Below are 23,328 nucleotides of genomic sequence, written 5' to 3' on the forward strand. Positions count from 1 at the left end.
TCTCCGTCAACCTCAGCCAGGCTCGTTTCTTTGAGACAACAGTGCGTGTTACGGTTGTTGCTGCACAGACCACTCATTATCTACAGGACCTGCGAGGCCCGGGTTCAAATCCTGCCTCTGCCAGGGGCTTTGTGCAAGTCACCCACCCTCTCTCAGCCTCAGCCCCTGGAAAATGGGGAGACGGTGTCCTTGTGAGTCCCAAATAAAGCAAGGGCTTTTAAAAAGCAGCTAGCAAGTTTGAAAAAAAACACAAAAACATTATTGCTAGCATTATTAATAGGCACTGCTGCAACCATCCAGCTACTCTGCCTTTTATGCGGCAGTTTGACTTGCCCATTCAGGTGGAAACAAGGAGGACTGGCTACCTGCCTAGTCCCAAGAAGTATCCATTACCTGCCGTCCACCGGCTCCTCCGTGCCAGGTTACCTGGGCTCAGATTACTGCCAATGATTAAACAGGACAAGGTTCCAGCAAAGGTGACCTGGTTTTAGAATGCGCTGCAAGAGCCCGTTCACGGTCGCCGCACTGGGCCTCTCAGAGAGGCTGGAGGAAGGTGACAGCAAATTGGGAGAGCCCAGTGCCCAAAGATCTTCTCTAACCACTGCATAGCACTCCCCTTCTTCACTGGAACATAAAAGCTACAGCAGGAGTGGGGAACCCTGATTATCGGCTGTGCTGGCTGGGGCAGATGGGAGACGGAGTCCAGCCAAGTTTGTAGAGCTACAGGTTCCCCCCGCCGCTGAACTACAGGAATGCTTCTGAACCTCAGTTAATAGCTATTACTCCACTCCTCCCTTCCAGATAGTGGAGTCCGTCACCACCTGCCGGAGGTGGATTGCAAAAACGATACACATATCCCATCCCACTGCTTTAAGAAACTTGTTAGAACCCATTTTTCTCCCACGACCTCAAAGAGACCCAGGCGTCCTGGCCCCCAGGCCCATATCCTTGCCAAAAACTTACTGGACCCTCATTCTCCTCCCAAGGCCTTGTGGAACCCAGATATCTGACTTAGTAGAGCTACATGAAAGTCCCACCATAGGGATCAGACATTTGCCTATATGGAAATCTCTAACCGGTTTGCATACATGCTAACAAAAAGGGAATTGATATGAGAACTGCGATGTACATTACTCATTCAAAACCGAATGATACTACTGAAAATTTAATAATAACAACTCCGCATTTTAAGTGACATGGCCAAGCAACGGTAAATATCTCCCAACAATGTACATAAGTAGAACTAAGAACTACAGAAGCAAACGATATGCGACACTTCAAAATACATCCTTAAAAAGACGTCCTTTTAATTGTGCATTTATGGTTATTTGTGCTCATGATGGTATCAGGGCACTTTCAGTACGGCTTTGCACTTGCCAAAGTTTGGGGTAAACATACTTGCTGGATTTCCAGTTGGTTCATGCATCTACAATTGCTTCATGCCGAAATCCTGTAACATAAAATCCTGTTTATTTTAATTTTTTTTTGTCCCTCTCTTTTTGTGCTATAGGGCAAGGGGGGTCCCTCCAGGAGGCAATGGTGTAATAGCCTTGAGTAAGCATCACAGAGGGACGCAGGTGGCACTGTGGTCTAAACCACAGACCTTTGGGCTTGCCCATCGGAAGGTCGACGGTTTGAATCCCCGCAACAGGGTGAGCTCCCGTTGTTCAGTCCCTGCTCCTGCCAACCTAGCAGTTCAAAAGCACATCAAAGTGCAAGAAGATAAATAGGTACCGCTCTGGCGGGAAGGTAAACAGCATTCCGTGTGCTGCTCTGGTTCACCAGAAGCGGCTTTGTCATGCTGACCACAAGACCTGGAAAAACTGTCTGCAGACAAACGTCGGCTCCCTCAGCCAGTAAAGCAAGATGAGCGCCACAACCCCAGAGTCATCCGTGACTGGACTTAATTGTCAGGGGTCCTTTACCTTTTTAAAGCATAACAGAACCACTAACGCAGTGGAATTGCGTGTGGATGGTCAGGTTAGAAATCCACCAATGATGCGCTATTCCAGGGGTCAGCAAAGGTTTCCAGCAGGGAGCCAGTCCACTGTCCCTCAGACCTTGTGAGGGGTTGGGCTATAGAGTGGTGCCCCGCTAGACGAATGCCTCGCTAGACAAAAAACTCGCTAGACGAACGGCATTCGCTAGCGGAAGGCTGCCCCGCAAGACGAAAAAGTCAATGGGGCTGCCTCGCAAGACGGAAAAAAAAAAATTCGGCGCGAAAACCTCCGCACTGCATTGCCGCTTCGCTAGACGAAAAATTCGCTCTACAAAGACACTCGGTAGAACGAATTATTTTCGTCTAGCGGGGCACCACTGTATTTGGGTGTGTGTGAACGAATTCCTATGCCCAGGCTTCTTCAAACTCGGCCCTCCAGATGTTTTGAGACTACAATTCCCATCATCCCTGACCACTGGTCCTGCTAGCTAGGGATCATGGGAGTTGTAGGCCAAAAACATCTGGAGGGCCGAGTTTGAGGAAGCCTGCCTATGCCCCACAAATAACCCAGAGATGCATTTTAAATAAAAGGACACATTCGACTCATGTAAAAACACGCTGATTCCCGGACTGTCTGTGGCGATTGGGCTGGATCTGGCCCCTGGGCCTTAGTTTGCCTACCCATGCACTATTACTTCATCAGAGACATGTTGCAGAAGACAACCTGAAAAAATGACAAACCCCAATCCAGAGGGCCCCCAAAACACAGCATCAAAATACTGTACAGCAGGGTTTGCACCCTAAGCCAAACTATGACAGTTTCAATGATTTGGCTAAGCAGTTTCCCTAACCCAGGCTCATGGATGGTGGCCGTTTTGTTTTCTGCTCCAGACAAACCATGAGCTGCAACCAAGGTTTGCTGTACGCCTGGAAAAGAGGAGACCGAGAGGAGATACAACAGCCATCTTCAAATATCTTAAGGGCTGTCACATGGAAGATGGAGAAAGCTTGTTTTCTCTTGCTCAGGAGTGCAGGACTTGAACCAATGGCTTCAAGTTATAAGAAAGGAGATTCCGAGTAAGAGCTGTTCAATATTCAATACTTCTATTGCTTGGCTGTGAGTCCTGGAGGACTTGCTCCCTGCCATGACTGAGCTACAGAAACGGAGGCTGCTGAAGAGGTCAGAGACCCAGGTCATTGAGTCTGGGCTTCCACAGCCACCAGCTCCCATGAACAACCATTGGCAGGACTGGCAGCAACAGCAGCAGATATGTTCTATGCTTACGATAATGTTTTATTCTCTTGCTAATTATGGTGCTTTAAATGTGCATATTTGCTTTCTCTTCAAAGATTTAAGGGCTTTCCCCTCCTGTTAACTTTGCTGCGATAAATGTGCTTTCTGTAGTTGACCTCCATTACGCCGCTTTATTTTGAAACCTTTAAGACAATATTTTAGCTTCCTGTTAATTATGTTGCTTTGAATGTTGACTTCATATTTGACTTTCTTCAGTCATGTTTCATCCTGGATTGTTTCATTTGATATTTTAATGTCGGCTGTAAATTGCTTTGAGCTTTCCCTCCCCCTTGAAAATATAAAATGTAGGGCAGGCAGAAATCCCACAGGTACAGCTTTGCCTGTCAGATCTTCTTCCTGCACACAAAATGCTGCAACCCTTCCAGTTGCTGTGTGTTCTGCAACTGTTAAAACAATGCTGACCCTTGCCAAGGAAACAGGACCTATCCTACGTGATTTTGAGTCTGTAGCATTGCAATTTTCCAAAACGAAGACAATCCCCCCTCTCCAACCCCCTGGGAACAGAGAGGATTTGGGATGTCGACAGAGCACTGAGATTTTGCTTTACCCTTTCCTTCTTCTGCATGCTCCCAGCTCTTGGGAACAAGAATGAATTATCTATCTTTAGAACCCACTTTGCCCCCTTGAACCGCTTCTCACAGGATATATATATATATATATATATATATATATATATATATATATGAATGACGCAATGTTCTTATTGTTTCCAGCATGGGTAAGACATCTTCCCCAACTGCCAGCCACGGGGAGGCATAATTGCCTTCATTCTATAGTGACTGTTTTTTGCTTACTTCATTCAAACAACATGCATGGATCCCCACAAGCCACAGTTAAGAGGGCAGCAATGAAGAGCTCAGGGTGACTTGGGAGCCCTTTCTCCAGCAAGAAGGCAAAAAAGCACTCTTGGCATGGTCAGGGGCACACAGATTCCAGAGCCACTCTCTGGGGCACATAATAATTCTATCTCTTTAGGCTCGTCCAGGCTTTGCAACACCATAAAAAGTGGGATCCCAGAGGGCTGCAGTCAGGTACAGCTCTTCCCCCCAAAAAAAACACATGTGCCATCCTGCACCCCTGCATGTCTGTCCTTCGTTCTCACTCCACCCCTCTCAATCCGTTCTCCCATAGCAAATGTCAGGCTTGTTGTTGTTGTTCAGTCGTGTCCGACTCTTCGTGACCCCATGGACCAGAGCACGCCAGGCACGCCTATCCTTCACTGCCTCTAGCAGTTTGGCCAAACTCATGTTAGTAGCTTCGAGAACACTGTCCAACCATCTCATCCTCTGTCGTCCCCTTCTCCTTGTGCCCTCCATCTTTCCCAACATCAGGGTCTTTTCCAGGGAGTCTTCTCTTCTCATGAGGTGGCCAAAGTACTGGAGCCTCAACTTCAGGATCTGTCCTTCTAGTGAGCACTCGGGGCTGATTTCTTTAAGGATGGATAGGCTTGATCTTCTTGCAGTCCATGGGACTCTCAAGAGTCTCCTCCAGCACCATAATTCAAAAGCATCAATTCTACGGTGATCAGCCTTCTTTATGGTCCAGCTCTCACTTCCGTACATTACTACTGGGAAAACCATAGCTTTAACTATACGGACCTTTGTTGTCAGGCTAGCTGAGGCTAAACCCAGTGGAAGATGTGAAATCTTGTTATGTTTTCCATCGGTGGAGAGGAAACCTCTGGCCCAGCTGAGCTGGGCTCCCCTCCACCTCAAATGCCACCTTAGGGCTCACTGAGGACCATCCTTGTCCTGAGGGGAGGGGAGGAGAGAACTAGCTTTCAGAAAGCCCCACCCCCACCCCCCCACTGCAGCTTGCCTTTGCCATATTGTGGTAGGGGAAACCTGTGGCCACCCAGATGTTGGCACAGTACAACTCCCATCATCCCTGAGCATTGGCCAGGCTGACTTAGGAAGGGCGAGAGGGAGAGAGAGCTGTCCAAAGAAGGCCATGGAGAGAACCTAAGAAGGTTAAGCAGAGTGCAGCTGCTGGATCAGGCCAATGGCCCCTCACAGTCTTCTCACAGTGGCCAACAAGATGCCCTTTCCTCCCCACTTGCGATTCCCAGCAACCGATATAAAGAAACCAGAGAGCATATAAAGAAGGAACAGGTGTCCCTGTTCACTTTAGGATCTGGCCATTCCCACCACCAGCATGTGGCCCCCAAGACATTATTACACTCAAGGCAATGCCAACTTGGTGCCCTCCAGCTGCTTTGAACTAAAACTCTGGAGGGGCAACAGGTTGGCGATGGCCGCTCAATGTAATGGGACGCTCAAACAGAAACAGACCCCTGATCAGTGTTCCAAACTCAGGTATCTAAGATAGGCACCCCAATGACTCCTTAAACCAAGGTTGCAGTCACCAAAATGGAATGTCTAGTTGCCATTTTGGGGCAAGGGGGCTCTAAAGTCTTATTTTTCAAATGATGGACTGACTGTGATTGATTCTCAGTTAAACATCTGGCTAGTTCAAATGACAGACAACCTTCAGCTAGGTTAAGAGTTTTGAGAACTTAAAGCAGAAAAGTCCCTTGATCCAAGGACAGTCCACATATATATTGGAGCCAGTGCGGTGTAGTGGTTAAGAGCGGTAGACTCGTAATCTGGTGAACCGGATTCGCGTCTCCGCTCCTCCATATGCAGCTGCTGGGTGACCTTGGGCTAGTCACACTTCTTTGAAGTCTCTCAGCCCCACTCACCTCACAGAGTGTTTGTTGTGGGGGAGGAAGGGAAAGGAGAATGCTAGCCGCTTTGAGACTCCTTTGGGTAGTGGTAAAGCAGGATATCAAATCCAAACTCCTCCTCCTCCTCCTCTTCTTCTTCTTCTTCTTCATCTGACCTCTTTTTCTTAATGGTGACTGTTCCTGCTCTGGCTGCACAGAAAAATCATTTGAGTTCCCGAAATTCATTCTGATTGTGCAGATAAAATATAACTGATAGAATACTACAGGACGGGGTATTAGTGTGTCAAAAAACTCCAGATCGAAGGATCCCCAGATGATGGAGACGTCAGGTGCCATCGTGGTGCCTAGGCATCATCACTTGGTTGCGAGTGCCCGAAAGCCAGGTGCAAAATGCGCCTGGCTAATTTCAAACACTGCCCCTGATCCAGCCCGTTCCTCGGCTAATGGTAGGTGATCCAAAGCTAGAACGGCTTGAAGACCTCCGGCGAAGAGGAGCCCACCTGCCCTCCTAGCTCTCTAGGCCATGGGTAGGCAAACTAAGGCCCGGGGGCAGAATCTGGCCCAATCACCTTCACAATCCGGCCCGTTGATGGTCCTGGAATCAGCGTGTTTTTATATGAGTAGAATGTGTCCTTTTATTGAAAATGCATCTCTGGGTTATTTGTTGGGCATAGGAATTTGTTCGCCCCCCCAAAAAAAAAAATTAGTTCGGCCCCCCACAAGGTCTGAGGGACAGTGGACCAGCCCCCTGCTGAAAAAGTTTGCTGACCCCCACTGGCAAACTATCAGTCAGGACATTTCTCCTGGAACGCAAGATGCAGACCTACCTTTTGGACCAACATCAAGGAACATGCCTTTGTCATCATTGATGGGGCAGCCCTTTGGGTATCTGTGGAGGGCTATCCTGTCCCCCTCTCTGCTTTCTGTTCAGCATGCTGAAGACACCCAGCTCCTTCACACTCCCATCTCCACATTCACTTCCCTCCTCTGAACCTGGTCCAATTTGTCTACGTTCTTTGGAAAGCGCAACACCACAACCTGACACAGTTTGGTCCTTTGTCCCCTTTATGTTTTCCTTCTTTTGCTCCTGCTGCGGCTTCCTTTGTTTTGCCCTTCTCCAAAAAAGACAATAATTATTATTTATAAAAGAAAAAAAATAAGACTTGATGCCTCCCCTCCCCACCTCCAAGCACAGTCAGAGACTCAAAAGAGAGAAGGGGCTGGACAACTGCAGAGGTGCATAGCCAGGGAGAGCTCTGCCAAAATCCGCAGGCTGGGGAGGGGGCCAGAGGGGGCCAAAGAGGTATTCTGCATGCAAAGGAGTTAGCGGCAGTGCTGTTGGCTCCAGCTCAACCCAAAATCTGAAGATGACTTCCTGACTAGGCCTTTAAATATAGCTGTCATTGCGTTTCTGGCATTTTGAAGTGCTAATTAAAGGTGCCGGACTCCTGCAGAACATCCATTAAGCCGAAGGAATCGGTTGTCTTAAAAAAAGAAAAAAAGAAAAAAAGTTTGATAGCAGGGATGAAAATAAACTGCAAAAAAAATACCGGTAAGAAGTGCTCCCCTCTTAAAATACACCCCCAGGAAAGTAATCAGGTTGGGGCACAGCACGGGGCCTTCTTGACGTTGGTGCCTTAATCATTTAACTAACAATGCCATGTACACCCACCTCAAACACACTAAAGCCCGACTCCACTGCAAAGGGTGTTATGTATATCTCAGCCATGGAATGGAATGAAAGGAAGGAAAAATCACGAAGGAAGGGTATACACAAGTAGCCAACCGTTGCAGGAAGAAGGTCAGAATAAGCTCCGGCTTGCCAGAGACGTTGAAAATGATAATAAAGGTTTCTTCGGTTAATGTTCGAAGCAAGAAGAACAAGCAAGTCCCTTGCATGGAGAAGACAGAGAAACGCTATTGGGTGACAGAGAGAAGGCGGGTGACTGCTCAACACCTACTATGCCTCTGTCTTCACCCAAAAGGAAAGCAAAGAGGGAACTGCAACACAAGATGGGAAAACAAGTGGTAAGGGGACTTTAAATGAATTCAAATCTCCAGGGCCTCATGAGCTGCACCCAAGGGTTACTAAAGGGGCTTGCGGGTGTAATCTCAGAGCCTCTGTCTCTAATCTTTGAGAATTCTTGGAGACTGTAGGCGGGCAAATGTTGTGCCCATCTTCAAAAAGGGGGGAGAAGAAGATTCAGGTATCTACCAACTGGTGAGCTTGACATTGATACCTAGAACAGATAATTCAACAGCCGATCTGTGAGCACTTAGAAAAGGATGCTGTGATTACTAAGACCCAGCATGGGTTTCTCAAAAACAAGTCATGCCAGACAAATCTCATTTCTTTTTTTCTTTTTTTTTTGATAGAGTTACAAGCTTGGTGGATCAGGGGAATGCTGTGGACATAGTGCATCTTGATTTCAGTAAGGCTTTTGACAAAGTCCCCCGTTATATTCTTGCAGAGAAGCTAGTAAAATGTGGGCTGCATGAGGTAACTGTTAGGTGGATTTGTAGCTGGTTGACTGACCAAGCCCAAAAAATGCTCACTAACAGTTCCTCGCTGTCCTGGAAAAAAGGGACAACTAGAGCGTCAAAGGATTCTGTCCTGAGCCTGTTATTGTTCCACATCTTTGTAAATGACCTTAGAGGAAGGTATTGAAGGAATGCTAATCAAATTTGCAAATGACACCAAATGCAGAGGGGTAGCCAATGCCACTGAAGACAGAATTGGGATTCAAGATGACCTTAACAGATTGGAGAACTGGGCCAAAACATTTCAATAGGGACAAATGCAAGGTTCTACACTTAGGCAGGAATAACCAGATGCACAAATATAAGATGGGGACACCTGGCTTGCCAGTAGTACATGTGGAAAGGATCTGGGGTCTTAGTAGGTCACATGATTAACATGAGTCAACAGTGTGATGCAGCAGCAGAAACAGCTAATGCTATCCTAGGCTGCATCAGTAGAAATATAGTGTCCCGGTCAAGGGAAGTAATAGTCTTGCTCTGTTCTGCCTTGGTCAAACCACACCTGGAATACTGTGTCGAGTTCTGGGCACCACAATTTAAGAAGGATGTTGACAAGCTGAAACCTGTGCAGAGGAAGGCAACCAAGATGATCAAGGGTCTGGAAACTAAGCCTTATGAGGAACAGTTGAAGGAATTGGGTATGTTTAGCCAGGTAAAGAGGAGACTGAGAGGAGATATGATAGATTATTGCCATTTTCAGATTCAACTACATACCAGCAAATTCAGGTTGCATAAGTATAGCTACCTGGGTGGTCCTGCACAACAAACCCACTTCCCCCAAAGATCAGGCTTTTCGTGATAAGGAAAGCGACAGAACACACACACCAAAAAGTGCAAGTTAATATTTGCTTTGGTGCAATGTCATCTAACCTCTTTGCAAACAAATCAGGACGAATGCTCAACAAATACATCACTTGAAAGTGCCCAATGTTAAACCTTTTTAGAGCATTTGCACCGATTTCTTTGCAGAGAGGTTAAATGACAATAAACATCCATCCTCAATGAATTCAAAATTGCTTGCGGGGTGTTTAAATGTCTTCCTATTAAGCTATTGTTCATCCTGTCCGCTCATTTTTTCTTGAAGTGGGTTTGTTGAACTAGGGCAAACCTAAATTTCTACTACACACCTGATCCCTCCTGCAAAATACAGAGTCTGGAGGCATCCTGAGAGTCTTGTGTGGAAAAAAAAACTGCAGGTTGTATCCAATGTTAATCCTGCTCAGAGTAGACACATTGAAATCAATGAGCGTTATTAAGTTAGGTCCATTATTTTCAATAGGCCTGCTCTGAGTACAACTAAGCTGAATTCAGCGCAAGAGCTCTTTCACACTAGAGGATGTGTGTTGTAGCGAGAAGGCACTAGGTTCAATCTGCAGCATCTCCAGTTAAGGGGATCAGGTAGCAGATGATGGGAAGGACCTTTCTCTGTCTGAGATCCCAAAGAGCCACTGGGAGCAGACAACTTCTCTCCTATGTTCCTACGAATCCAAACTTGAGTCTCTCAGCTGAAGCATACCAGTAAACCCACAAGAAAGTAGGGTTGCCAATCGTTTCTTCCTGTCAAGACCCCCATGAATTTCACATCTGTATGACAGGCAGAAACTCATAGGTATAGCTTTCATCTTTCTTATGCCCATGCCAGCAAGATGTGGCAGCACCCACTGAGTTATTGCCTGGTCTGTGGTTGTTAAAGGATACAGGGCCACGGCAAAAAAGGAGAGGCACCTGTCCTGTATGGTTTCATGTCTGTACCACTGCCTGTCCTAAAAAAAAAAAAAAGTATAATCCCTAGTCAGAGAAGACAAAGCTGGCAGATCATGGACGCACACAGAGCGTAGAAGATGCTTTGTACTTTCCTAGGTTGAAACACAAATCAAAAACTAAGAATGCTGTGAAGGCATGCTATCAACAGCGAACAGGGTGATCAGAAGGCCAGTGTTGCTAATTGGATTACTAGCCAGATAAGCCTAGTTGAAGGCATTAAATTCTGGCTCCATGCCCCGTCCCCCAAAGGACATAAATCCTATCATTCGTCTGGCTATTCCAGAACCTACCACAGGCTGCATCAGGGCTTGACACAACAGGACAGCCTTTGCCAACCGGATGTTTTGGGCCACAACTCCCATCAGCCCCAACCATTGCACTGAATGGCCACAACTGACTGCAGTCCACTGATTTCAAGGAGTCTGCTCTCTGAGTAGGGCTTCAGTTGACCACAGCCCAATCTCTTTCAAGGATCCCTTCCTCCAGACACCCCCACGTTTGGAAACAGGTGCTGCATCTAAGGCATGCATCAGATTAAGCCTTGGGAAGGCTGCACAACTGCAATGCCAATTTATACTCCCGAAGGCAGATGGAGGAGGCAGGAAGGGTGTTAAAAATCTTAAAATTTGTCCCAGTATAAGGCAAGTCCAAGCCACATCAGACAAACCTGCCCACAACATAGTAAAGTTAGAATCCAACCATCCAAGGGGAATCAGTAGCTGCACAAGCCAGTTGGGGAAACTTGGAAGAATTCAGGTCGCAGGGGCGCCACCTGAGCATCGAAAGGCTTGGCATCATCACACACAACCAGGAAGCACTTCCCAAGCAGCCTGAAATAATAATCCAGGCACTAGAAATATTAATCCGGCTGCGGGGAAATATTAATCTGCCTCTGGCAAAGAGGAGCAACTGACCCAAATGAAGTCCCTTTTGCCTGCGGGATTATGTGGTGCAATTGGGGTGGGGTGGGGGAATAAAGGATAAAGCTTGTGAATGTGAAGGCACAGGAAGCTCCTGCCTTATACTGATATAATGAAAGGGGCACAGGAAGCCGCCCTAGATAGAGTCAGATCCTTGGTCCATCTAGTTCAGTACTGTCTCTACACCAAACTGACAGTAGGTCTCCAGGTTTTCAGGCAGGAGTCTCTCCCAGCCCAACTCAAAGATGCTAGGGATTGAACTTGAGGCCTCCAGCATGCAAATCATGCACACTCCTTTTCCTAAAAGCAAATCAAAGATTCCAGCCCTCATTGTTCTTCATAAAGGGCTAATTTAACTAGGAACACAGGAGGCTGCCATATACTGAGCCAGGCCGCCACTGCATTTCCCCATCACCTTCCTTACTGCAAAAAGTCCTAACAGCACCAAATCCACTTCAATTGCACCACCTGAACTGGGCAGAATGTCCAAAACAGCGACTGTATGAACACACCTTGGTATTCAGTGACATAACGCCCCTGGGCGTGCGCGCGCACACACACACACATGCAGTTTAGAAAGCATTTCTTAATGTTTCACTTGAATCCACCTTTTCACAGGATTTTGACATGCTTTGTGTTTCCTATCGAATGGTCAGGGGTGATGGCGGCTGTGAGTCCAGCTAAATCTGGAGGGCCGCTGGTTGTATACAATTTTTTTTTTAAATGACCATCAGCAATTAACAAAATGGAACAATTGTAGTGTCACTTGTAGACAAGTATACGAAAGGAAAGAAGTAAGTTAGAGCTTGCACAGCAAGAGGAAATCTCTCACCCATCAGGAAATGCAGCTGAGAACAGAGAGCCACTCCAAAACGGGTCAGCAGGTGGACAGAGGGCTTTATCCCTTGTGTTAACAAGAGTAACACACTGAAACCAAAGGCCTGGGAATCTCTAAGGCTGAATTTCTCCCCTAGGTCCCCCCCCCCATTGCTGGGTTGGATTTCTCTTGAGAAGCCCCTGCATACTCATGATTTGACACAGAGGTTTCTCAGATTTCTCCAGTGTGGTACAGCCACCTCCATTCTGGCAGCTACCAGCAATTTATGTCTCAGATGGTTCTGTGCCAAAGAGTTATTAACTCCAACTCTCAAAACGCCTACCCTTTTAAATAAAAAAGTACGTGCAATGGCATTCAGTGTCCTGGCTCCAACAGCAAATTTAAGACAAGGACGTTTGTGAGGATGTATCCGGTGCACAGACTAGGAATGGGGGTAGTTAGCTAACACACTCCCTCCCACCCTCCCAAGGAGTCTGCAGTGACTTATCTGGGTTCACAGTTTTGGGTTCTTTTCCACCCACCACGCTAAGGGTAGTGATGTTACCATTTGCACACACACAAAAAACACCAATTCACTTGGGCCCATGCATCCGAATCTCCCCCCCCCCCCCGCGCGCCTCGACCAGCCTCACTGCAGCTCCCGTCCAGTTCAAGGAGGCACGTGCGGGAATCTCCTTCCCCGGTGGATCGGGCCCTACAGAGCAGGCTCCCCCCCCCCGTCCTTCATGGTCCACCCCAAATCCACCAACTCACCTCTGCCTCTCGGGGCGACAGGGAAGCCTCTGCGCAGGTTTGTGCGTTGAGAAACAGAATCCTAAAAACGTGTCCCCTCCCCCGAACCGCCTCTCAATCCCAGGGAATTCGATTCAGAAATCTCTCGCTCCTAACTTATTTTGCAACCGTTCTTGCCCTTCCAAAGAGCTTTACAGCTAGGAAGCAATCAGGCTAAAATAGTTTGTTTAAAAAAAAATTAAAAACCAAATCAAGCAAATGAAATCCACAGCGCCGATCTCAAGCATGCTTACTCGAGAGCAAGTCACCTTCCTCGCCAAAGGACCAGATGGCATTTGAAGTATTTGGCTATTTTTTCTAGAGAGAGGAAGGAGAGGTCCTCCTTTCTGTCCCCTTCTCCCACCCCCCAACTCCCTGGAGCTTTCCTCCTCCCTCCCACCCCCACCCCCGGTCTCTTTCCCCTCGGAGGGAAAGATTCTCACACCACCTTGGCTTTCTGCCCGGGTCACCCTGTTCTCACGTTGAGCCACGCCAATGGAAACGCATTGGGATGCGTGCAGAAAGAAAGAAGGAGAGCGCCATGCCCTCGACCCCCCCCCCCAAAAAATACGAACAACGCCAAAAAGGAGGAGGGGTAAGGAGAAGGAAAAAAGGAAAATCCTTGCATCAAGAAAAGACCCTATGCAATGGCTGGCTGGAGGAGAAAAAGGGTTCCGGGAAGGCGGGGGGGGGCGGATATAGTGCCCCCCTTCCCACGGGAAAAACAGCTTCTCCACCCACCCCCGACTGGAGGACACCCCCCGTTCCCGACGCACCTGTCCCCCTCCCGGCGCTCGCGTCGCCTCGGCTCCCGCTCCGGCGCTCCGCCTGGGGGAATGCCTCGGGGGGGCTCGTCCCCCAGCGCCGCATCGCCCGGCCCGGAGCAGCGGCCAAGGCCGGCGACGGCAGCGGCCAAGCCAGCAGCAGCAGCAGCCCTTCGCTGGGAGCCGGGCAGAGGGCGCGTTGCGCGCAGCCTACGAGCCGGCGGCGTCCCGGCGCAGCGCCATGATGCGTCTTGGGGAGGCGGAGGACGGGCTCTCGCTCCCCCGACGGCGGCGGCGGAGGCGCGGGGAGAGGAGGACGCGGCGGCGGCAGACCAGCCAGAGGGCGCGTGAGGGCGATGCGGCTCTGTACACACAGTCACACATACACATATACACACACACACACACACACACACCCAGGCACGTGTCGCCGGGTGGAGTGTGTGATGGGGGGGGGGGGTCGGTTTCCCTAGGCGAAGATCCTGCAAGTGCGCGCGCTCCGCGAAGGCGCGTGTTGCGATTGGCACGCGTGGACGTGCCTGCTGCTGCGCCGCGGGTTGTATCCAACCGAGTTATGCTCGCAGCAGAGCCGTTGGGATGGCTGGACCGAGGTGAGTCGATGGATGTCTACTCGGGAGTTTGGCTAATGTGAGCTGCCTACAACCCAGGGTTACGTCTTACGTGTGAATGGCCCCCCGGCAGTCGCTTGGCCTTTGCTGGGCGTTATGTGCAGCGCGCGCGCGCTTCTGCGCCTTTTCCTCTTTGTGTGGACACGTGAGGGCGTGCATGTTTCCCCATCTTCAGAGGAAGAGCTCAGCTCACCGGTGCCCAGTTGGGTCTCCTCCTTTCCATTTCGCCCGGCGACTGGTTCCAGTGCCGAAATGGGAGAAGTCAAGGCAGGAGGGGCTTCACTGAGAACACTCTGCCCAAAGGCTGTTTCCAATGTTGGGGGAAAGCTCAGCACCCAAAAGGCATCGTGTGCTAAGCAAAGAGGGGCAACCTCTGAGCATGTGCAGACTGAGGGGCTTCCTTGGAGCCAGACAGTCTTTTCTCAGAGTGTGTGCAGAGCACTCTAGCACCTGTTTTGAAAATAAATCTTTATAACCCAAGCAAGTATGTCGCCACATTAAAGAAATATTGACTTACCATTCTAGTTGATTAATCTGGTTGGTTGGTGTGGGATAGTGCTTTTGAGATTGTTTCCCAGCTCCTTTGACCTTTCCTCATACGGCTTGGTTTTCAGACCCTTGATCATCTTGGTCACCCTCCTCTGCACACATTCCAACTTGTCAATATCCTGCTTAAATTTTGGCGCCCAGAACTAGGCACAGTATTCCAGGTGTGGTCTGACCGAAGCAGAACAGAGCAAGACTATTACTTCCCTTGAACCGGACACTCTACTTCTGTTGATGCATCCTAAAATAGCATTAACTTTTTTTTGCTGCTGCATCACACTGTTGACTCATGTCAAGGTTGTGGGGCTACAACACCCCTGGCATCCCCACTTAAAAGGAACCAGAAGGCAGGCAATGGGGAAAGGCCTTTCTCTGCCTTGGACATGCTGGTGCAGGGGCTACCAGTCCCACCTTGTTTTGATGCAGCAGGACTTTTCTTACACCCTTACTGAGAAGCAAAGTTCAGCTTACAAGCCTATGCATACAACCTGAGAGCTAAACAGCAGCATTTACCAGAGCTCTGGTGCTCTTTCAACATACCATGAGCATCTTCAGGAGAGACACTCTTAGCCAGACTCTCCCAATGTTCATCTTACAACCCATTAAACCAGTGTGCTGGTACCTGGTACGCAGGTGGCACTGTGGGTTAAGCCACAGAGCCTAGGGCTTGCTGATCAGAAGGTCAATGGTGTGAATCCCCGCAACGGGGTGAGCTCCTGTTGCCCGGTCCCAGCTCCTGCCCACCTAGCAGTTCGAAAGCACGTCAAAGTGCAAGTAGATAAATAGGTACTGCTCCGGTGGGAAGGTAAACGGCGTTTCTGTGCGCTGCTCTGGTTCGCCAGAAGCGGCTTTGTCATGCTGGCCACATGACCAGAAGCTATATGCCGGCTCCCTCGGCCAGTAACGTGAGATGAGCGCCGCAACCCCAGAGTCTGACACGACTTGTCCTAATGGTCAGGGGTCCCTTTACCTTTTACCTGCCCTTTGGAATGCACCCCCAACACACATCGGGGGGTCACCTACAACCATTGGGGCAAGTGGGGCCTTGCCCCACCAACCTCATTCTGCCCTCTGCCAGATTTCCAACCCTCCCTCCCCCCCACTTGCCTGCCTTCTTTCTTACAACCGGTTAGGGTGGCTCTGTCCTGCCAATAACTCTGGCTCCATCCATTGTTGGTCTTCCTGAATTCTGCCCCCGCTAGTCCCACCCAATGGGCACCAGCCGCTCCGCTCCTGGTCTTGGCATTTAACAGCCTGCGGAAAACTCACCTGATCTCGCAGCAGGCTTTCCCAGAAGAATGATTTAGCTGTGTCGATGTATTTGTTACAAGCATGTGTCTGAATGCACAGGTATTTTGCTAGAGTGATGAGGTTCGTCCATTAGGAATATGTGTTTACTCTCACACTTAAGTTCTTAAACCAGAGGAATAAAGAAAGCTTGGTTTATTACATGTAATGAAGGTGAAAGAATATACAAACAACCGCCTGTTTTGTGCAAGGGATACATTCCAGGTAAGGCTGCGTGATATACTGTATCAACATGTGTCCAAAACCGGTTTGAAGTCCAGATTGCGATGTCGGATTCATAGTTTCTGACCTGGCAATACAGTGGTACCTTGGGTTACAAACACTGCTAACCCGGAAGTAGTACCTCAGGTTAAGAACTTTACCTCAGGATGAGAATAGAAATTGCGCTCCGGCGGCGTGGTGGCAACGGGAGGCCCCATTAGCTAAAGTGGTACCTCAGGTTAAGAGTGGCCCACCGGAATGAATTAAGTTCATAACCAGAGGCACCACTGTATATGGTGAATGATGGTGTGTGCAAAAATCGCAATGTGGGGGGGGGGGGACCTTGAAGCCAGCCAATGCCTCTTCATAGCTCCACCATTGTTTCAGACATGGTGATATATTCGTATATCGCGATGTTTAGCTGGTGACATATCATGATTGAAAAGTAGGTCTCAGCCAGGCACAGTTCCAGGTTATTGCTCACATTGTCAGAGTGTGCATAAGCCTGTGCTGTTATGCCCCTGTCTCATGTCTTGTTCTGGATCCGTGCATGGTCACACATTCGTTGAATGGGCACAAAACACGAGTTGCCTGAATAAATGCTGCTTCGTGCAGCAAAATTACATTTTGAGCAAGCCACGGGTCCTACAATGCAGGCACACTTTGATCCCTGATTATTCTCAAAATCCTACAGAGAATGAAAATTTTGCCACAGAACTCATACTAAATAGCAAGGGGGGGGGGGAGAGGAACTGTACACCTGTCCTGAAGGAGAAGCAGGTATGCATTTCTTGTTGGCACCAAGCAGAATTCTCGGAGTTTTGAGAGCCAACCTTTGAAAATCAAGGGCTTTTGTACCATTTTTGCCAATGCGTTCAAATAGAGAAGGGAGCGGGGCTTTGAAATGACCAATTCCTATAATTCCAATAGTCCCGTGGTTCCGTTGAATTTATCCCAGAGTTTCCTACCTTTCCCCCATAATTCACAGTTAGCGATGACTAAACTGGCCGCCTTGTCTGCCTCCTGCCTCAAAGTTATCCCACCATTATCTTGACGGCCTCCATTCAAGTGTTAAGTCAATTTTCTGAAGAAGTGTGCATGCACACGAAAGCTCATACCAGGAACAAACTCAGTTGGTCTCTAAGGTGCTACTAGAAAGAATTTTCGATTTTGTTTTGTCAATTTTAATGGTAGCTAGGTTAACATGTGCTGATCCTTATCCAAACAAGGATGTCTCCTGAATGCCTTTCAGGGCGTGTTCCTGAGATTAGACCCGTACCAGGATCAAGACAGTTAATTGTGGAGGTGCTCCTGTCATATGAAGTTATGTCAAACTTTTGACTCATGCCATGATCTACAGTAATAAACTAAAGTTCAGATTGACACACTGCCAATTCACATATTTGATTTGGATATCTTTTTTTATGGGTCTTGTACTTCATTTATGAATGTAATTTGATGGCTGGTTTTCTACCAACTTTGTGCCAACTTTGCTGCCACATAAACCCGGACAACACCATTACTGGCCCCAACGACATCAAACATACCATCTCGGGACTATTTAATTGCTCATCTTCTAACATTGTGTATGCCATCAAATGCCAACAGTGCCCTTCAGCTCTCTATATTAGACAAACAGGCCAAACCCTACGCCAAAGGATAAACGGACATAAATCTGATATCGGGAATCACAAGACAGAGAAACCAGTACATTCAGTCTCCCAGAGAAACCAGTACTTCAGTCTCCCAGGACATTCTATACAAGATCTCAAAGTAGCTGTCTTACTGCAAAGGAATTTCAAAAATAGACTGGAAAGAGAAGTTGCTGAATTGCAACTAATTACCAAACTTAAAACCACGGAGAGACCTGGTCTGAACAAAGACATTGGATTCTTATCTCATTATACATGACAAAGCTATCTTTAGCCATCTCACCCCTTGCCTTTTCCTGTAAGACCAATTGCAGTCGTTAACAGTCTTCAACAGGTTTTCCACACCTATCAGCCGATCACCCATTCCCACCACCCTTCTGAGTCATACCCCTCCCCACTCTCTCACTATATATAAGGGTCTGGCGACTTCTGTTTCAGTGTATCTGAAGAAGTGTGCATGCACACGAAAGCTCATACCAAGAACAAACTTAGTTGGTCTCTAAGGTGCTACTGGAAAGATTTTTTTTTATTTTTTATTTTGTTTTGGTTTTCTACTGTTCAGTGCCATTATTATTATTTTTCTTAACGCTGGCGGTATAGAAATTCTTGGATGTGAAGCAAGCAGATAAGTTTCCTACAGGGCTGCAGCTCTTGCCACTGCAAGATTGTGCACCTACACGATAGGGAGGAGGGTGGGCTTTCCTGCCCCCAGCACTCCAGCTGCCCTTCCTGCCATCTCCTTTCGGCTTAAACCTGACTGCAGCTGCTCCGCTCCTCAAATCTCACATTTCCCTCCTCACCCCCTTCCCTTTCCCTTCCCAGAGTGGCTAAGTGGAAATGCTTCTTAAAACGTTTGGAATTTGATATTTTTTAGGAATCCGTTACCGAAAGCCCAAGCCGTAAATGCACAGCGAAGAACACAGTTGCCAAAAGTAATACAAACCATCAAGCTCTTCCTATGTCCCAGAGCAGAGCCTGGGAAAAGCTTCTCCTCTGAGCCACGGCCAGTTGAACAATGGATACTGTATAAATTTCACCTATCTACTGTGGGCTGGTTTCTTCGTCCACTCATGGTCCCCTCTCCACCCTCCGTCCAGACAAGCAACAGGCATGATGAGAGAAACACTTGAAGTGCAAATCAGGACTGGTGTGAGGGTCTGGGAAGAGTTCTGAGGGCCAGGTGGAAAGACTTATAGAGGGCCACATTTAGCCTCCAGCAGTGGCTTAGCATGGGGTGGGGCACAGGGGCAGTTGTCCTAGGTGCAAAATGTAAAGGGGCGCAAAAATTTCCTTGAGAGCCAGTGTGGTGTAGTGGTTAAGAGTGGTAGACTCGTAATCTGGGGAACCGGGTTCGTGTCTCCACTCCTCCACATGCAGCTGCTGGGTGACCTTGGGCTAGTCACACTTCTTTGAAGTCTCTCAGCCCCACTCACCTCACAGAGTGTTTGTTGTGGGGGAGGAAGGGAAAAGGAGAATGTGAGCCGCTTTGAGACTCCTTCGGGTAGTGAAAAGCGGGATATCAAATCCAAACTCTTCTTCTTCTTCTTCACATCCCACCCCACTCTCTCCTGCCTCTGAAACTTTGCTAACAGTTCTGTGGTGGCTCCTCCTACCCGGGTGCCCAATTGATGGCCCTGCCTTTAAGGCTGGAGCACCCAAGCAGACTTGTCTAGGACTGAACTGGCTCACTGGTGGCCGGAGCCAAGAAAGACCCAGCGGGATGCCCCCTCCCCAAGCCAGGCTGGGCAAGGCCAGGCGGGGTGGGGTGGGGGGATGGGATGGGACAGGACAGGACTCCTAGGCCTGGATCCAGTGGGCAGCAGGGCAGAGAAGAAGAGAGGAGCTTCCGTGCTCAAAGCTAGAGGGGGCGCCTTATGTGCCCGTTCCTGCCTTTCCACTCTGTGCCTTCAAGGGGCTGGAGGCAATTGTGCGCCAGGCGGCTGAAGGCAAGGGGGCAGGAAGGAGAGGAGACCCAGGGGGGGGGGTTTGGCTGTGCTTGCCTGTTCCGCTCAGGGGAGGGTGACCTTCTCAGGAGCTCTTGGCCAAGGGGCCTTGGTAGGTCCCTAGATGGAGGTGCATGGCAAACCCAGGAGCCGCCTTCGGGGCTCACAGGCGACCGAAGCTGCCACTACCACCACTTTTTAGGGGGTGCAATACTAGACTTGTCCTGGGCGCTTTCAACCCACGCTATGCCACTGGCCTTCGAGCCTAAGGTTTCCCACCCCTAATCTGTTTGGCAGCTGGTTCTGTTTTCTTTCTCCCACTCCCCTCAGGTTGAATAAGCCTATGCCGGCATTTGTGCATTCCCATAAAATACTTACAGCTGGCCACATAAAATGGGTGGGGATCCTATGGCCCCAGGGCAGTTGGACTTTGTCCCCACCTCTTTTGCCTGCAGTTTTTAAACAGAATTCCTTACAGCAAGTGTTCTGTTTGCAGACAACCCCGTTGTTCCTTCCGTCTTCCACTTTCGCCAAATACCCGGTACTTTTTCGTTGTTAAAAGAAGGTTATTCTCTGACAGAGAGGAAGCGGATGTGGCGCAAAGGGTTATATTGAGCTAAGCCCTGCTCAGAGTGGACCCAATGAAACCAATTGCCACAGATCAGCCCCGCCAGTTATGGGGTGAGCCTGTGAGCTGGTTGGGATCCTGGGTAAGAGATGGGCAGAGTCCCGGATGAGGTGCAGGAAGATTCAGAAAAAGAAGAGGTTACCAATTATGGCACTGATATATGTGTTTTTAATAGTCGTTAATACCATGCTTTATCACCCTTTGTTTCTGTATTAAGCGGTATAGATTTGGGTAGGTAGCCGTGTTGGTCAGACACAGTCGAAATAAATTTTGAAAATTAAAAATTGTCCAGTAGCACCTTAGAGACCAACTAAGTTTGTTCTGGGTATAAGCTGTTGTGTGCATGCAGAACAAACTTAGTTGGTCTCTAAGGCGCTACTGGACAATTTTTTTTATTTAAGCGGTATAGAAATGGTCCTTTAAGAATAAACCTACATCCCTTCATTTCAATGAGTCTACTTTGAGTTGGACATAGCTGGCTACATCCCAAAGTGGATAGGGTTGCCCTAATCCAGATGAACAGGCTGCAATTTCTCTCCCTCCCTCCTGGGAATCAGACACCCCTTCTCTCAATAAGCCCCCCCCTACAAGATGGGGAAAGTCTTGGAGAACTGGAGCAGAAAATGCCACTTCCCCTCCCCTCCCCATCCCCACCAGCCTCTCCTTTGTCCCAGCAGCCGGACACCCATTGTGTGCTGGGGTGAGGGGCAGGGGGCTGACCTGTCTACCAGGGGACAATAGCAGGCATGCTGGGACTTGAGAGGTCCCCTTTGTTCCTCCCAGCCTCCCACCCTCAAGCCCCGGCCCTTCCTCCCATCTCCCCCTCCCCTCCCGGGGCGAAGGGCAGAAGCTTGAGCCACAAAGCAGCGATTGTGGCTGCGTCCCATGAGAGCGACAGCAGAGAAGACAGGCGGATGCTGGCCTTAAAAGCAGCCTGGGACAAGTCCGCCGCTGGCGGGAAACACCCACACAGCTGGCAAGCAGTGTCATAAAATCAGACAGGGGAAAGAGGTTCAACCACAGCTGGGGCGCTGGCCCTGTCTCAGCCCGGCCAGCGCACACTTTTTTTTTTTTTTTGCTTCCAGCTTTGTGCGTTGATTTTGTTTTTGAAAAGCAGGTTCCAGCCAGCATGCCCAATGGTCAGGGATGACGGGCACTGAGATCCATTGACTCTCGGGGTCTCTTCTACGATTATGATTCTTCTAGTCACCCCCTTTCTATACATTATTTGTCTTCTACGCAGCTGCTGGAAGTATGGCAGCTGTCCTCTTTCTTTACCTGTTTTGAGTGTGTTCAAAAGCATTGGTACATTTCCATAAGCCGCCAGTAGCCGAGAGAATAAAAGCATTTGGACCCAAGACCGCTCAGTGCAGGGCTGCTGAGCCTCCCCCCCCCCCCAGCCAGAGGGCCGGCCAGAAGTTGGATGGCTAGATGTCATGGATGCTTTAGTTGAGATTCCTGAATTGCAGGGGGTTGGACTAGATGACTCTCGGGGTCCCTTCCAACTCTACAATTCTATGAGCCAGGAAATGGGGTGCAGGTATTGAGGGCCACAGCAGTAGCAGAGCACTTATTTTGCAGCCAAAGCTGCCAGGTTCCAGACACGGCCTGGAGAGTCTTGTCTGAAACCCAGGATACGATACAATTTGATGCAGTCGATGCTGGATCAATACAGACCAGTTGTCTTGAGTTAGCATAAACCGGTTTCCTATGTACAGTGGTGCCCCGCTAGACGAATGCCTCGCTAGACGAAATTGTCTATGGGGCTGCCTCGCTAGACGAATTTTTTTTAGTTTTTTTCCTTCGTCTAGTGAAAACCGCGGTTTGCATTGCCGCTTCGCTAGACGAAAAAACCGCTAGACAAAAAGATTTGCAGAACGAATTATTTTCGTCTAGCGGGGCACCACTGTATTTGCAAACCACCACCACCACCCCGCACCCACCTATAGCTCCATTAATGGGGCTACCAAGAGATTTCCTGTGGAAAAGCTTCTGGCAGGTTTTTACCTGAGCGGTGTGAATTTGCTGCCCCCTGGTGGTCACTATCCAAACCCCCTTCACTGAGAGATTCGGGACTTCTGACATCCGCAGGTACCAGCATCGGCTACCTAGCTAGTCAATTCATGATTTCTATCACACACTTTACATTTCAAAACGCTTTAGCAGCATGTTTGCATTCACAACAAACCTGAAGGTGTTTGTCATGAGGAGTGGCAGCTGCCTGGGGCTATGGCAAAGGTGGAACTTGAGGCAGAGACCAGAGCGCCTATTTGCTGCACAACACTGAGAGCATTGCAAAGCTTGGACAACAAACCAGTAGAGAAAGGACAATATAGTTGTCACGACCTACCTCACAGGGCTGTTGTGAGGATAAAATGGAGCAAGGAATAATCATGCAGGCCACCTTGAACTCCTTGGAAGAAAGGTGGGGTATAAACATATGATTGATAAAAGAAGTAAAATTCCGCTTTCTTGTTTTCAAACAGCTCCGAGTTAAGCTCACCTTCCCCCTCCTACAATCGCAAAAAGAAAGGAGCGTTCCTGGCACTGAGCATTATCTCAAATCCCCTAACATGCACCCGAACACTTAACGAGACTCACCTTATGTGGGATGGGAATGTGTCTGGGATGGGAAAATAGGGAAATGACAGCAACGGCAGACATGCAAAGGAACTTGATAAAAGGTATTAAACCAGGGTTCCCCAGTGTGGTGCCTGTGAGCACCCCAGCAACTGACACCCCCAGCCCTTGGCACATGCCAAGGCCCCCACCCCATTTTATTTCATAAAATACATAAGCTTGGTATTTTAAAAAACAAACAAACTCAAAAGTGGTTTACAAAAAACCCTGTTTAAAATTCTTGTTTCTCATTTCTACTTTTGG

The sequence above is a fragment of the Lacerta agilis genome, chromosome 17, assembly GCF_009819535.1.
Source record: "Lacerta agilis isolate rLacAgi1 chromosome 17, rLacAgi1.pri, whole genome shotgun sequence".
NCBI lineage: Eukaryota > Metazoa > Chordata > Lepidosauria > Squamata > Lacertidae > Lacerta > Lacerta agilis.